The sequence below is a fragment of the Schistocerca americana genome, chromosome 7 (assembly GCF_021461395.2).
Source record: "Schistocerca americana isolate TAMUIC-IGC-003095 chromosome 7, iqSchAmer2.1, whole genome shotgun sequence".
Classification (NCBI taxonomy): Eukaryota; Metazoa; Arthropoda; class Insecta; order Orthoptera; family Acrididae; genus Schistocerca; species Schistocerca americana.
This window is the reverse complement of record NC_060125.1, coordinates 374,122,388-374,138,545: the sequence shown is the minus strand read 5'-3', so window position 1 is coordinate 374,138,545 and position 16,158 is coordinate 374,122,388. Positions and strand designations below refer to the sequence as shown.

The following is a 16,158-nucleotide window of genomic DNA, read 5'->3' as shown; positions in this document are numbered from 1 at the left end:
GCCAAATCATTCGCTTGAATTGTCCAGAATGATTTTCAAGCCAATCGCGAACAACTGTGGCCCTGTGACATGTTTGGCAACATGAAGTCCATGAATGGTCTCCAAGTAGCCAAACATGTTGATTTTGTTGTTGTTGTTGTTGTTGTCTTCAGTCCTGAGACTGATTTGATGCAGCTCTCCATGCTACCCTATCCTGTGCAAGCTTCTTCATCTCCCAGTACCTACTGCAACCTACATCCTTCTGAATCTGCTTAGTGTATTCATCTCTTGGTCTCCCTCTACGATTTTTACCCTCCACGCTACCCTCCAATACTAAATTGGTGATCCCTTGATGCCTCAGAACATGTCCTACCAACCGGTCCCTTCTTCTGGTCAAGTTGTGCCACAAACTTCTCTTCTCCCAAATCCTATTCAATACTTCCTGATTAGTTATCTGATCTACCCATCTAATCTTCAGCATTCTTCTGTAGCATCACATTTCGAAAGCTTCTATTCTCTCCTTGTCCAAACTATTTATCGTCCATGTTTCACTTCCATACATGGCTACACTCCATACAAATACTTTCAGAAACGACTTCCTGACACTTAAATCTATCCTCGATGTTAACAAATTTCTCTTCTTCAGAAACGCTTTCCTTGCCATTGCCAGCCTACATTTTATATCCTCTCTACTTCGACCATCATCAGTTATTTTGCTCCCCAAATAGCAAAACTCCTTTACTACTTTAAGTGTCTCATTTCCTAATCTAATTCCCTAAGCATCACCCGACTTAATTCGACTACATTCCATTATCGTCGTTTTGCTTTTGTTGATGTTCATCTTATATCCTCCTTTCAAGATCCTATCCATTCCGTTCAACTGCTCTTGCAAGTCCTTTGCTGTGTCTGACAGAATTACAATGTCATCGGCGAACCTCAAAGTTTTTATTTCTTCTCCATGGATTTTAATACCTACTCCGAATTTTTCTTTTGTTTCCTTTACTGCTTGCTCAATATACAGATTGAATAACATCGGGGAGAGGCTACAACCCTGTCTCACTCCCTTCCCAACCACTGCTTCCCTTTCATGCCCCTCGACTCATAACTGCCATTTGGTTTCTATACAAATTGTAAATAGCATTTCGCTCCCTGTATTTTACCCCTGCCACCTTCAGAATTTGAAAGAGTATTCCAGTCAACACTGTCAAAAGCTTTCTCTAAGTCTACAAATGCTAGAAACGTAGGTTTGCCCTTCCTTAATCTAGCTTCTAAGATTAGTCGTAGGGTCAGTATTGCCTCACGTGTTCCAACATTTCTAGGGAATCCAAACCGATCTTCCCCGAGGTCGGCTTCTACTAGTTTTTCCATTCGTCTGTAAAGAATTCGCGTTAGTATTTTGCAGCTGTGACTTATTAAACTGATAGTTCGGTAATTTTCACGTCTGTCAACACCTGCTTTCTTTGGGATTGGAATTATTATATTCTACTTGAAGTCTGATGGTATTTCGCCTGTTTCATACATCTTGCTCACCAGATGGTAGAGTTTTGTCAGGACTGGCTCTCCCAAGGCCGTCAGTAGTTCCAATGGAATGTTGTCTACTCCGGGGGCCCTGTTTCGACTCAGGTCTTTCAGTGCTCTGTCAAACTCTTCACGCAGTATCGCATCTCCCATTTCATCTTCATCTACATCCTCATCCATTTCCATAATATTGTCCTCAAGTACATCGCCCTTGTATAGACCCTCTATATACTCCTTCCACTTTTCTGCTTTCCCTTCTTTGCTTAGAACTGGGGTTCCATCTGAGCTCTTGATATTCATGCAAGTGGTTCTCTTTTCTCCAAGGGTCTCTTTAATTTTTTCTGTAGGCAGTATCTATCTTACCCCTAGTGAGATAAGCCTCTACATCCTTACATTTGTCCTCTAGCCATCCCTGCTTAGCCATTTTGCACTTCCTGTCGATCTCATTTTTGAGACGTTTGTATTCCTTTTTGCCTGCTTCACTTACTGCATTTTTATATTTCCTCCTTTCATCAATTAAATTCAATATTTCTTCTGTTACCCAAGGATTTCTACTAGCCCTCGTCTTTTTACCTACTTGATCCTCTGCTGCCTTCACTACTTCATCCCTCAGAGCTACCCATTCTTCTTCTACTGTATTTCTTTCCCCCATTCCTGTCAATTGTTCCCTTATGCTCTCCCTGAAACTCTGTACAACCTCTGGTTTAGTCAGTTTATCCAGGTCCCATCTCCTTAAATTCCCACCTTTTTGCAGTTTCTTCAGTTTTAATGTACAGGCCATAACCAATAGACTGTGGTCAGAGTCCACATCTGCCCCTGGGAATGTCTTACAATTTAAAACTTTGTTTCTAAATCTCTGTCTTACCATTATATAATCTATCTGAAACCTGTCAGTATCTCCAGGCTTCTTCCATGTCTACAGCCTTCTTTTCCATTTTCTAATCAAAATATCCACGGGTATACAGCCGGTCTGCAGTGTCCAACGGGCCCGTTGGACACTGTAGACCGTCTAGTGTCCAACCGATATGGTCATGAGTCCAGGAGAGCTGCTGCAAGCGAACTCGTGCTTTCAGTAAAGGAACTCGCGTCAGTTGTCTGCTGCCATAACCCTTTAACGCCACGTTTCACTGCGCTGTCCTAACGGTACGTTCGTCGTACATCCCACATTGATTTCTGTGGTTATTTCGCGCAGTGTTGCTTTACTGTCAGCGCAAACAACTCTACACAAATATCATTGTTCTCGGTCATTAAGTGAATACCGTCAGCCACTGTGTTGTCCCTGGTGAGAGGTAATGCCTGAAATTTGAAGTTCCCGGCACACTCCTGACACTGAGCATCTTGGAATACTGAATTCCCTAACAATTTCCAAAATGGTACATCCCATGCGTCTAGCTCCAACTACACTCCGCATTCGAAGTCTGTGCGGCCATTGGAAACTTTTCACATGAATCATCCGGGTACAAATGATAGCTTCACCAATACACTGCCCTTTTATACCTTGTATACGCTATAGTACCGCCATCTGTACATATGCATATCGTGACTTCTGTCACTACAGCGTATCATACTATTTTAATAATTTTCTTAGCGTAAAGTTGGTATCTTCCTCTTCATTAGACACTCCTACCTGATCATCTGCGAAGAGCTTCGAGTACATACAATAAACCACTGTAACCGGAATACCCATTCCTATACATTTACTACTCCACAAACCTAAGGCTTTCTGAATGGGTATTTTAATCCATGATGGAGATGATAAGAATCTGTGCTTCACTCCTTTTCTAATTTTGAAAAGCTGTGACGAAACTTTATCTCCCACTTTGATTACGTACTCTGCGAACTTTTACAGGTTACATATACTTATGGTATGTCTTTTCGAGCCCAGTCCCCCTCACGGCTTCATTTTCTTCAACGGTACGGTGTCATATGCTTCCTCGAGAGTCTCTTTGCCGTTGGTCTGAAAGTAAAAATGTTATTACAAGGTCTTTCCTTCTGGAATTCATTTTGCTCTTCAACGGCCATGATCATCATCATCATCATCATCATCTCTATCCTGTCTTTTAGAACCCTGCCACACAATCTAAACAGAGTGTAACACTTGACTCTGCGATAATTTCCAAATACCTTCTATTACATTTCTTACAAACAGGATTTAGATATGCCGAATCCCATTCCTTGCGCACTTCTCCTCTCTTTGATATGCGTGCATTGAACAATTTACTAAAATTTTTCCATAACACATTCGAAACATACTTCACTAATTCTATTAGAATGTTTCCCGGTCCAGTTTTCTATTTCTGCCACAGATCTTCCTACTTCTGTAGCTGTTACTGGGTTCTCATTTCACCACAAATTATTCGTTATTCAAATCCAGTTCTATGTCCGTATATCCGGTTCTGTCTTCCATAAGCACTGTCTTGATTTCCCTTGTTTTAATGCCAATAACTTATTTTTGTCCTTCACATCTATTCTTAAATTCTACACATTTTCCAGGCTTCTGTTAGTAGTCCTCCTCTCCACCCCCCTCCCATACATACTTCTATATGCCCAAATTTCCTTTCCCACATCTCATTTTTCCTATTAATAATTTCTCTTTTAACTTCCCTGTTTATTGCCACATGCTTATTTCTATCCTCCATGTCTGTCGTCCTCAGCCAACTGTTTTATATTTTCTTCTTCACTTTTATCTATTCCCCACGTTTTCTGTCCACCTCTCTAGGCTTCGTTTTATTTCTTCACTTGCTGATTCAGCGCTTCATATGCTGAACCGTGAACCCATCTTTTAATTTGTCCATAATTTTTCTACTGCATTTTCGCCTTCATCCAAATTTTGCAGCTTGCTAGCTAGTCTCAGTTTATAAATAAATTTAACACTTTCATCTCTGCGACTAGTACACTCTTTTGCACATGACAAAAGACAATCCGTGCTCCAAGAAGGAACTGGTCAGAGCCACATTCTGGGCTTCCGGATACCCCGAGTAATTCACCTTACGTCTAGAATTTTTCTTTTGCATAATGTAATCTAAAATTGTTCCCAAATCTTCTGAATGACTGCGACGTGTATTTATGTACCCACTTATGAGGGTTTTTCTTTTAGGACACACACGCGCGCGTGATAAAGTTCCTCCAATTGCTTCTATTCTACTGCACCATAGAGGCCGACCTGACAGAGCGGAGACATTATTGACCTGTGCTAAGAATAATCACGTTAAAGAAGGACGTGTTTACATTAGAGGCGCAATGCTCTTATTAGTTGGTCTTCTTTGATCTAGCAGACTATAAAATACCTACTGCTGCCAGATAAATCGCCAGCTATAAAGCGATGAAGTGACTATAAGAGAGAATTTTGTCGTCTCTTGCACTAAGATTTGGCAGCGGTCACTAGTTTTTTTTTTTCTGTACTGGAAGATCCTTTCCTTTCCGTCTTGCCTTAGGCAACTTCCTTGGAATCAAAAACATGTCAGATTTGTTCGTTGCAGCGCACCGGCGCCTTTAGCTAGCTAGAGGGTTCTCTGCAGCTGATCACAATGAAAGTCCATCCACATGGGCTAGCACCAAGCGAAATAGATAAAAAGTAGAATTCCTTGCCATATTCGACAACCGTAAGTTCATGCTATGTTATTCTCCATTAGTTGGTCAAAAATTTGGAAACATACGTCAGTATGTAAAAATATTAATAGTTTTGATAAATTATCCATTGGAGGGGTCATGATTCCCAAGACAGTCTTCTTGGATGCGCATCTTGCGAAACTAAACGAAACTGCAAACGTCTCAACTTACATAAGGAGCTGTCAGATGTATAAATTATCCCATAAGGGGAGTTGGAACGCCCTATCCCGACAATGTTACATTTAGTGACTTGGCTCCCCTGTACTTTATTTCAGGAACCACTGTAGCCATTCACATGAAACTTTTGCAAGACATTAAACTGTATGTTCTGAGTCTACTGAACTACAATAATTGCATTTCAGCCACTGATTTCGGAAATACAATTTTTTAATTACACGGTTAAAATTTTGTGTACTTTTTGTGCGTTATCCTAAATAATTTTAATTATACATAACGTTACGTTATTTTAGTTCAGTAGACTCAGGATACATATATGTTATCACTCCTTGCAAATCTGAATACTCGAAGTGGTTTCTGAGATTTAGGGAAAAAAGCAACAGAAAACGTAAATTTTCAGGGTCAGCTTCTAAAGTTTCAAAAGACTGAAACTCACTCAATATATATGTTTATTTTTTTATTTTTAATCACTCAGAAGCACCCTGCACCATATTGTATATCATCCTCTTGATCTTTTTCCAAGTTTTTCTCTTCTTTCAGGACAACTGTGCTGCATACTCTGCTCTATCAATGCGAACCTTGTCCATCCATTCAAGTTCTTTGGTGCAGTTTGCTCCACGATTAATTCCCATATGCTGTAGCACTTTCACCCTACCAATGTTGCCATCATTAAAAGCAATAACAGCATCCTGATCCCCCACCCCTCACCCCACTTTAGAATCTTCATTCCAACAAAAACACTTTTTGGTAAGTCAATCCATGTAAGATTCTTGAACGACTCATTGGGATTTTGAATCTGACCATGCAGACACTTCTTCAATAAGTCAGGATTTGCTAGGTCTCTGTAAATAGGTTTTATGATATCCATGACTGCTGCTGGGATGGAATGTTTATGGCTGTATGAACTGTTTGAGTACTGGCTATTGCAGTAATTGCACCATGAATCAGGTCCAGAAGGGCAAAGGTAGTGTACTGGTTTTTCATCAGTTGACAGTCTTTGTAAGAAGGTAGCCCATACTGCCTGCTTCATTTTCAACAAATCCTCGTTATTGTTTCTAATGGCCATCCCATAATACTGCTGTAGTTCATCAGTCATTTTGTCTGCTTCTTATATTTTTACCATCAGAAAGTTTCTTGTCTGTCAGACTTTTTTTCAACTTCCTCAACTTGGTACCCAGCCTCTTCTGGACAAGATCAACACATTCCAGCCTTCTATATAAAAAATTACTGATTTTATTAGATCTTGATTCCAACCAGTGTAGATTATATTTAAAAAATAAAATAAAATACTTCCCACGTGAGTTTATAAGTGATTATATATGTAATCATTATATTTGGATAATTGCAAATTTTATAATGAGATAAAAATCCAAAAATGTGAAATTTTTTTCCGTTCTAACTACCCTTAAATCAGCGTAAGTCATAATTCCAAATACCTTTAGCTGCTCTTCTGACGCAACATAGCGAGAGCGGTACTATGCACGATCGGTGAGCACAGATCTGTTACTGTGGTCTTGAAGAGGAAATGGCAAATCAGCTTCGGGAGCTCTGCCAAGAGTCCTCTTGGGATAACGTCCTGGCTACAAATTTGCAATCCACGCCGCAGCATGCTTCCACACACATCTCATCATAGTAGAAGTTTGACACAGACTCTGTCCCCTCACCTTTTGAGCGCATTAATCCACGTCTCTTCTATCATACAACGCTAAATGGAAGTTGCAGTAGCTAAAAAAACAAACTTCCTCAAATTGTCAATTCGCAGTCAGTTGAAATGTCCCGAAGGAGGATACCGCCAATCCGCGTTATTTTAACGATTTAGTGGATACAGAATCTACAGAGTGATTCCGTGATGATGAAAATACTTTCAGGGTTGATGGCGAAGGATTATGTACCAATCGGAAGTAACCGACCGTGGTCCGTAAATGACCCAGTCTGAAGTTAAAAAGCTCTGATACCTCGGACAGTGGATCTCTTCTACTGCAGTCTCTTTGTTTTTCATGTTTTATTAGAAGGCAGTATGGACTAAAACATGAAAAAATGTCTAGAAAAACTGGTAGAAGCCGACCTTGGGGAAGATCAGTTTGGATTCCGTAGAAATGTTGGAACACGTAAGGCAATACTAACCCTACGACTTATCTTAAAAAATAAATTAAGGAAAGGCAAACCTACATTTTTAGCATTTGTAGACTTCGAGAAAGCTTTTGACAATGTTGACTGGAATAATCTCTTTTAAGTTCTGAAGGCGGCAGGGGTAAAATACAGGGAGCGAAAGGCTACTTGCAATTTGTACAGAAACCAGATGGCAGTTATAAGAGTCGAGGGACATGAAAGGGAAGCAGTGGTTGGGAAGGGAGTGAGACAGGGTTGTAGCCTCTCCTCGATGCTATTCAATTTGTATATTGATCAAGCAGTAAAGGCAACAAAAGAAAAATTCGAGGGTGGAATTAAAATCCATGGAGAAGAAATAAAAACTTTAAGGTTCGCCGATGACATTGTAATTCTGTCAGAGACAGCAAAGGATCTGGAAGAGCAACTGAACAGAATGGACAGTATCTTGAAAGGAGAATATAAGATGAACATCAACAAAAGCAAAACGAGGATAATGGACTCTAGTCGAATTAAATCGGGTGATGCTGCCGGAATTAGATTAAGAAACGAGACGCTTAAAGTAGTAAATGAGTTTTGCTATTTGGGGAGCAAAATAACTGATGATGGTCGAAGTACAGAGGATATAAAATGTAGACTGGCAATGGCAAGGAAAGCGTTTCTGAAGAAGAGAAATTTGTTAACATCAAGCATAAATATAAGTGTCAGGAAGTCGTTCCTGAAAGTATTTGTATGGAGTGTAGCAATGTATGGAAGTGAAACATGGAAAAAAATGGTTCAAATGGCTCTGAGCACTATGGGACTTAACTGCTGTGGTCATCAGTCCCCTAGAACTTAGAACTACTTAAACCTAACTAACCTAAGGACATCACACACATCCATGCCCGAGGCAGGATTCGAACCTGCGACCGTAGCGGTCGCGCGGTTCCAGACTGTAGCGCCTAGAACCGCTCGGCCACTTCGGCCGGCGTGAAACATGGAAAATAAACAGTTTAGACAAAAAGAGAGAATAGAAGCTTTCGAAATGTGGTGCTACAGAAGAATGCTGAAGATTAGATGGGTAGATCACATTACCAATAAGGAGGTATTGAATAGAATTGGGTAGAAGAGAAATGTGTGGCACAACTTGACTAGAAGAAGGGATCGGTTGGTATGACATTCTCAGGCATCAAGGGATCACCAATTTAGTATTGGAGGGCAGCGTAGAGGGTAAAAATCGTAGAGGGAGACCAAGAGATGAATACACTAAGCAGATTCAGAAGGATGTAGGGTGTAGTAGGTACTGGGAGATGTAGAAGCTAGCACAGGATAGAGTAGCATGGAGAGCTGCATCAAACCAGTCTCTGGACTGAAGACCACAACAACAAACGTACTTGTTCAGTAGAAGAGATGTGTTTCACGATAGAAAAAACGAACAAGTGCTCATAGCTCCTAAGGTATGCAATTTAGAGTCCATGTTTATTAGACAGTAGTAGGAAGTAAGAATGTGCTGAATACTCATTTTAGTCTAGTTTCGGGCCTTCATACTATTCGAAATTGAAGTATATCAATTCTCACTTCACCTACATTCGTGAAATACAAGCGCTCTGCCCGGCGTTATGAGTTTGGAGTTCCCTTCGAAAAAAGAGAGGAAATCGTTGTGCCATTTAGTATTTCAAACTGGTGTATAAGCATCTGCTATACACGAATTCAAATTGAAACCATGTTATGCCGTCGACGTCCTCCGTTCGAAGGCTCTTTCAAATGCAACATCGTTCTATTTTAAAAAAATAGTTGGTATGTAAAAGTCAGAAAATTCGTCGGTTTGTCCGCTATAACTTGGCCAACACCCCACCTACAAATATTTACAAGATCTGAATAAAATTTGTTTCGCCGGTGAGGTCTGTTAGCTGCATCGTATTGTGTGAAGTAAAGAACTGTTGATTCTTTTCGATTCTAAACATCTCTGTTTAAATACTGGACTAGTTTCACAGTCGCGAAACATCCTTTTCACCCGAGAATTCCTCCTCATGATTCGCTTGCTTCATAAACAGCGTTTCTACTGCTGCGCCACTGAGGTAGATAACAGACTGAAACAATCTGCACGGTGAATCTAAATGTCACAAAAAAAAAAGCAGAAATATAAATTCCGCCGGAAGCATTTGATTTATAAGCGCAGCTTCAGCATTCCGATGTTAAGGGCAATACTACGGGCTGTTTCTTTTTCCCTAAAAAAGGAAACGCCCACGCACGCAGTAAGAGGGTTTCATAGCACGTAACGCAGATATAGTAATTTATCTTACTTGTTGGCGCTTTTGTTACTCAATACAGGTTATATTTGGCGTTTTAAAGGCCTTTCGATAGCCCACAGGAAAAACTGCTTGGTAATGCTTGCAGTGAATCTGTTTTCATGTATATCACTACGTAAAGCGTCAAAGCGGTAGGTGGATCGAAACAAAGTGTCCAGACACTCTGTGACCAAAATGGTACTGAAACAGAGGATGACAGACTAAAGGCCGAAATACTAAATGTCTTTTTCCAAAGTTGTTTCACAGAGGAAGATTGCACTGTAGTTCCTTCTCTAGATTGTCGCACAGATGACAAAATGGCAGATATCGAAATAGACGACAGAGGGATAGAGAAACAATTAAAATCGCTCAAAAGAGGAAAGGGCTCTGGACCTGATGGGATACCAGTTCAATTTTACACAGAGTACGCGAAGGAACTTGCCCCCCTTCTTGCAGCGGTGTACCGTAGGTCTCTAGAAGAGCGTAGCGTTCCGAAGGATTGGAAAAGGGCACAGGTCATCCCCGTTTTCAAGAAGGGACGTCGAGCAGATGTGCAGAACTATAGACCTATATCTCTAACGTCGATCAGTTGTAGAATTTTGGAACACGTATTGTGTTCGAGTATAATGACTTTTCTGGAGACTAGAAATCTACTCTGTAGGAATCAGCATGGGTTTCGAAAAAGACGGTCATGTGAAACCCAGCTCGCGCTATTCGTCCACGAGACTCAGAGGGCCATAGACACGGGTTCACAGGTAGATGCCGTGTTTCTTGACTTCCGCAAGGTGTTCGATACAGTTCCCCACAGTCGTTTAATGAACAAAGTAAGAGCATATGGACTATCAGACCAATTGTGTGATTGGATTGAGGAGTTCCTAGATAACAGGACGCAGCATGTCATTCTCAATGGAGAGAAGTCTTCCGAAGTAAGAGTGATTTCAGGTGTGCCGCAGGGGAGTGTCATAGGGCCGTTGCTATTCACAATATACATAAATGACCTTGTGGATGACATCGGAAGTTCACTGAGGCTTTTTGCGGATGATGCTGTGGTGCATCGAGAGGTTATAACAATGGAAAATTGTACTGAAATGCAGGAGGATCTGCAGCGAATTGACGCATGGTGCAGGGAATGGCAATTGAATCTCAATGTAGACAAGTGTAATGTGCTGCGAATACACAGAAAGATAGATCCTTTATCATTTAGCTACAAAATAGCAGGTCAGCAACTGGAAGCAGTTAATACCATAAATTATCTGGGAGTACGCATTAGGAGTGATTTAAAATGGAATGATCATATAATGTTGATCGTCGGTAAAGCAGATGCCAGACAGATTCATTGGGAGAATCCTAAGGAAATGCAATCCGAAAACAAAGGAAGTAGGTTACAGTACGCTTGTTCGCCCACTGCTTGAATACTGCTCAGCAGTGTGGGATCCGTACCAGATAGGGTTGATAGAAGATATAGAGAAGATCCAACGGAGAGCAGCGCGCTTCGTTACAGGATCATTTAGTAATCGCGAAAGCGTTACGGAGATGATAGATAAACTACAGTGGAAGACTCTGCAGGAGAGACGCTCAGTAGCTCGGTACGGGCTTTTGTCAAAGTTTCGAGAACATACCTTCACCGAAGAGTCAAGCAGTATATTGTTCCCTCCTACGTATATCTCGCGAAGAGACCATGAGGATAAAATCAGAGAGATTAGAGCCCACACAGAGGCATACCGACAATCCTTTCCACGAACAATACGAGACTGGAATAGAAGGGAGAACCGATAGAGGTACTCAAGGTACCCTCCGCCACACACCGTCAGGTGGCTTGCGGAGTATGGATGTAGATGTAAACCTAATGGTGATGACTATTCTTAGCCCTTTTACGAATTATTTATGCAGGAAACGATTTATACACTCACATCACACGAGTTTAGAAATGGATCAAAATACTTAAGAGAGAATTCGAGGAGACTGGCTCAGTGTAACCGTTTACAATACTCCCTTACAGGATAATTTGATTACTGTGTTTTACCAAATTGCAGAGTTAACGACACTCGACTTTAATGATTACTCATGCTGAATTTACCATGTGTAGCTTGTCTACAAGGCAGGTGTATGATGCCTATGGATTTTATGCGGATCGTATGATGAACTTTGGTTATCGAGATCCTGCTGACAACTTCCTTTGTATAGTTGAATCGCAGCAATATCAGTCATTATCTCCCGATAAATTGTAACTTATTCTACCGTCCACTCTGCGCCACTACACAGTTAATTTTCATTTTCAATGAAGTCTTAATGGCCAGAATATTATCATCAAGTTCCGCCCCAGAAGATTTGCAACTCTTGACGTTTTTGAGATCTATTGTTTTGTTCTGCGTGACAATACGTACTTTGACAGTTACCTATCACGTCAACACTGAAACACACAAACAGGTTACCAGGGACTGCCGATTCGTTATACACAGCTATCAGCTGAAAATCCTAAAAGGTGTTAGAAATTTTGTAAGGTTTACTGCAATAGAGAGAGAGAGAGAGAGAGAGAGAGAGAGTTGCAGTTTTGCCGCTTCCTATGAAGAAGCATTCATCAAATTGACAGCTGGAATTTAAACCTTGTTAAAATCCGAAAATCTGGTATTCCTTTACAAGCAATGCCACTTGTACTACATATGTCTAACAATTTTCGATCTAACACTGATGTTCTTAGTACATACGGACTCACTGCAGGTTCGCTTATCTTTAGAATCACACGCTACCTTACACTCCAGATTACAAAACTGATTTGGAAGCAGCAATTGAAGTAACCTACCTCAGAATTTGTTAACACTGAAAATGGATATAACGACGGCTTTTCGAACGTGAAATGTCTGTAGCACCATCCAATGTTAAACGAAGTTTTATTTATCCGTCACTATAATATAGGCGGCCGAGGTGGCCGAGCGGTTCTAGGCGCTACAGTCTGGAGCCGCGCGACCGCTACGGTCGCAGGTTCGAATCCTGCCTCTGGCATGGATGTGTGTGATGTCCATAGGTTAGTTAGGTTCAAGTAGTTCTAAGTTCTAGGGGATGATGACTTCAGAAGTTAAGTCCCATAGTGCTCAGAGCCATTTGAACCATTATACGATAATAGCTTTCCAGTGACCGATTCCCCAACGGTTCTTGGATTTTTCTTTTCTTAGTACTTAACACAGTTTTCGTCTCTGAGCTTTACCTATGAACTCAAATATGCATAGCAGTTTGACCAAGTCTTGGTCTCTGTGCACAAACGTAGATCAGTAGGAATGCAACCAATATGTGGAAATGGAAATCCACTTATTCTTCCCTTCGCTACCTGTTTAAAAACTATTATCGCCTTTGCGAATTTCAATATTTAAGGCAATAGCAAATAGTACCTATTTTGTGTGGACAGATGAGAGAATGGAATCAGGAACAGACAAAGCCATCAACGAAACTCTAAAATCGTCGAACGCAATATACAGGTACAACGATCTTCTGTTCAAATAGAATGTCCATCCACACCTGTTCCAAATGAATCCATCTTGTGAAATATTATAGTTTAACAAAGTAAAGCAAAAGATTACTTCTATACAACAGTCTAATAAAAACGAAAATCCACGTAGGTCACTTAAATCACTGTTTCCTGTTTACATACAGGAGAAAACTATGTTGATTAACTACAAACGGGCATGGCACATTGTTTTATCAGATGGTCGAAGCCGTCGCAAAAAAAAGGTCGCGATGGGTCAGTACAGTGTACTGTTGTCTACTTACAATCGCCAAAACATGTCAAACGAAATTTTATTGGTTGTTTCACGTTTACGTTGAGTTATATTTCACTGTATTCCATTGCTATAATCCGTGAGGCAGCTGCTACGTAACAAAGTCATTCAAACGTATCATAGTTCATTCGCAGTCCCCCAGCCACTAGAAATCCAGCGGTCGGTGGTTCATATGAAATTTGTTGCACTCAGCAAAATCATTTTCTAAGAGTGGTCATACACCGCTGTTTCAAACTTCTTTTGAATTACCGCTGTCACGTTATCGACTCATGTGTATCTTACAGAAAAGAAATGAAGGGCTCTACCTCAAACCTTCAAGCCACAGGTTCTCGTACACTTCTGCGAGTGGACAATCAGCAATTATCTGAGATTTACCGTAATAAGATTTTTTATCACCTACAAAATTTAGTTGTTGCGGCATGACAGTTCTCCAAACTGACCAACGCATTCTTTCGTATCGGCTGCAGTTAATGGAAGCATAGAAACGAAGGCAGATCGCACAAAGACCTTTCGACTTTTGCAGTGAAGGCGGGGCACTTTAACTGATTTAGTTTCTTGCCATAGTTCGATTAGCAATATTTATTACCTTTAAATATCAACTAAGTCATAGAAACCAGAATGCACCATCTATGAAGTCTCCAGTCAAAATGGGACGGAAACAAGGTGTTCAAAATGTTTATGTACGTAAGTATGTACGATGTGAACAATTCATATTCAGGCACACAAGATCATAAGATTTTTACGCTGTTCCGTTCTTCTTAGCTGATTCAAATATACCGGTTCCTCATCAGACGCATTAAAAAACACGTCAATGCGCGCAGGAAATGTCCCGCTATTGGAAACATCTGTGGAGTAGAGTCAAACGAACAGCAGACTGACATCCCAACCTCCGATTTCAGAAAATCCAGGACACTTAATAACACCTAGTTATTTTAACTTGTTGCCAGCACAGGCATATGGTGCGACACAAGCAGTTCACGCAGAAACACGGATGAGACAAATGACACTTTATTCAACAGAAGAATTTAAAATGGGTCCCAAAAATGGTCTCTTTGATAAAATGTTGGTTAATTTATGTTGTTTCTGTATACAGCATATAATGAATTTGCGATGTTTGTTTTGGAAGATAATATGTTATGCATCACATCGTATCATCCTCATTACGTACATACCTGTACATTTATTGGCGTATGTAAACAAAATGACAATTGCATTTGTATGCTTACACATGGATAATAAATAAGAACTGTAATAATCATATGTTAATGACCTGACACCCAACGTAGTGTGTAAATAAAATTAACGTGATTTTCCCGCATACGCAACAAATTTGTTTGTACTGGGCGAGAGGTCGTATTTGCTCCTACCACTGCAATTCTAAACCGTGAAGCACGAAGATAGGGGAGCCAGTAGCATGTAGACGCGTCTTTACAAAAAAACTTACTAAACACGGGTTACTTTATGCATGCTCTAGTGCTACCATTCTGGGGTAATGTGATGTCCGTGCGAATTTTAGTAATAACTGACATCTACGAAACTTTAAAGATTCTAGAGGCAACCTATTGTTTTTTGGCCTGTCTTGTTTAGACACTACGAAACGCTGCAACAGACAGCGTCATCTACGAGCTGAGGAATTACACGCAGATTTCCATCTGACAAGAATTCTACAAACGTTTTAGTTCGTTAGGCACTTATCAAATTGGCGAATGGCACACAGTAACTTCCACAAACCAATTTAAAAACAAATTATGCCGGTTTAAGAACAAAACAGGACAGGCAGATCATTAAGCAGATATGCAACCAACCGAAGTACGTAGGTGAACTATTATGTTTTAGGGCAAATATTTCTTAGTGATATCCGAACACTTTATCCGACGATAAATAACTGTGTGTGCTCCAAGATTGCTTTCTTGATACTCCATAAAGGGCAAGTGCCGGTAAGTTTATAAACTTCACTCATCAGATCACTATGTCAGAAAGATTAACGTTATTTCCAATTAGCAGATGGTTTAAGGCACAGTTAAACAAAATGTCAGATCATTTTGTTCTTCTAGTCCAAACTCACGGGTACGTTTTGCACAACGGAATGAAAATTTCTAATACGATTATCCTATTGTTTTACATTATTACTAGTCTAGATAGGTGCGTTGTTGTAACCCAAAAGGTATCACAAACATACTGCATGTAAAGTTGCGCTACAGTGAATAAAATATCGCAAAAATTTCAGGTCCGTAACTGGCACCTATAAGCGAAAGCACAAAACAATAACAGTAATACTTGTAATTTCGAACAAAAACTTGAACTTATTTGACACACGGGTGAATACTCATAGTTGCATGCTTGCAGCAATGAATACTAACCCATGCTGCGATACAGTTTATAACACTTCACGAATTACGAAGATACTGCTAGTATCTTGCACCTTACCTGTAAATATCAGCTCTGCTATTCCAATGGAGATCAAGTATTCCGACACATATACACATGCACACGCGAACCTCGCGTACGTAATATCCTAGCGCGCACTTTAACGCAAAAATAAAAAAGACCTGATATCAAAACACACCTTCTGGACAGAATAATTTGACGCCTGTCCTACACTTCGCTCGCGTCACGCTGCTAAACACACGAACTATACCGCTCAAGCATCCCTGTATGGGTGTGGCTAAATCACGTAAACATCCGATGTCGCCCGAATCGTTACGAAGACGCTCCCTGAATTTACCTCCATA

The 16,158-nt window shown here is 40.4% G+C and overlaps 1 protein-coding gene across 2 annotated transcripts in view; it reads right to left on the bottom strand.

Annotated features, from left to right (window-relative positions):
* The window catches only part of LOC124623161 (protein kinase C and casein kinase substrate in neurons protein 1-like), a 528,164-nt gene extending 512,095 nt beyond the window's left edge, over window positions 1-16,069 (bottom strand). For both annotated transcript variants that reach the window (XM_047148959.1, XM_047148958.1), the window contains exon 1: window positions 15,854-16,069. The gene's annotated coding sequence lies outside the window, so the exon portion shown is untranslated. The remainder of the gene's footprint in view (window positions 1-15,853) is intronic.
* Window positions 16,070-16,158: the final 89 nt, after the last annotated feature.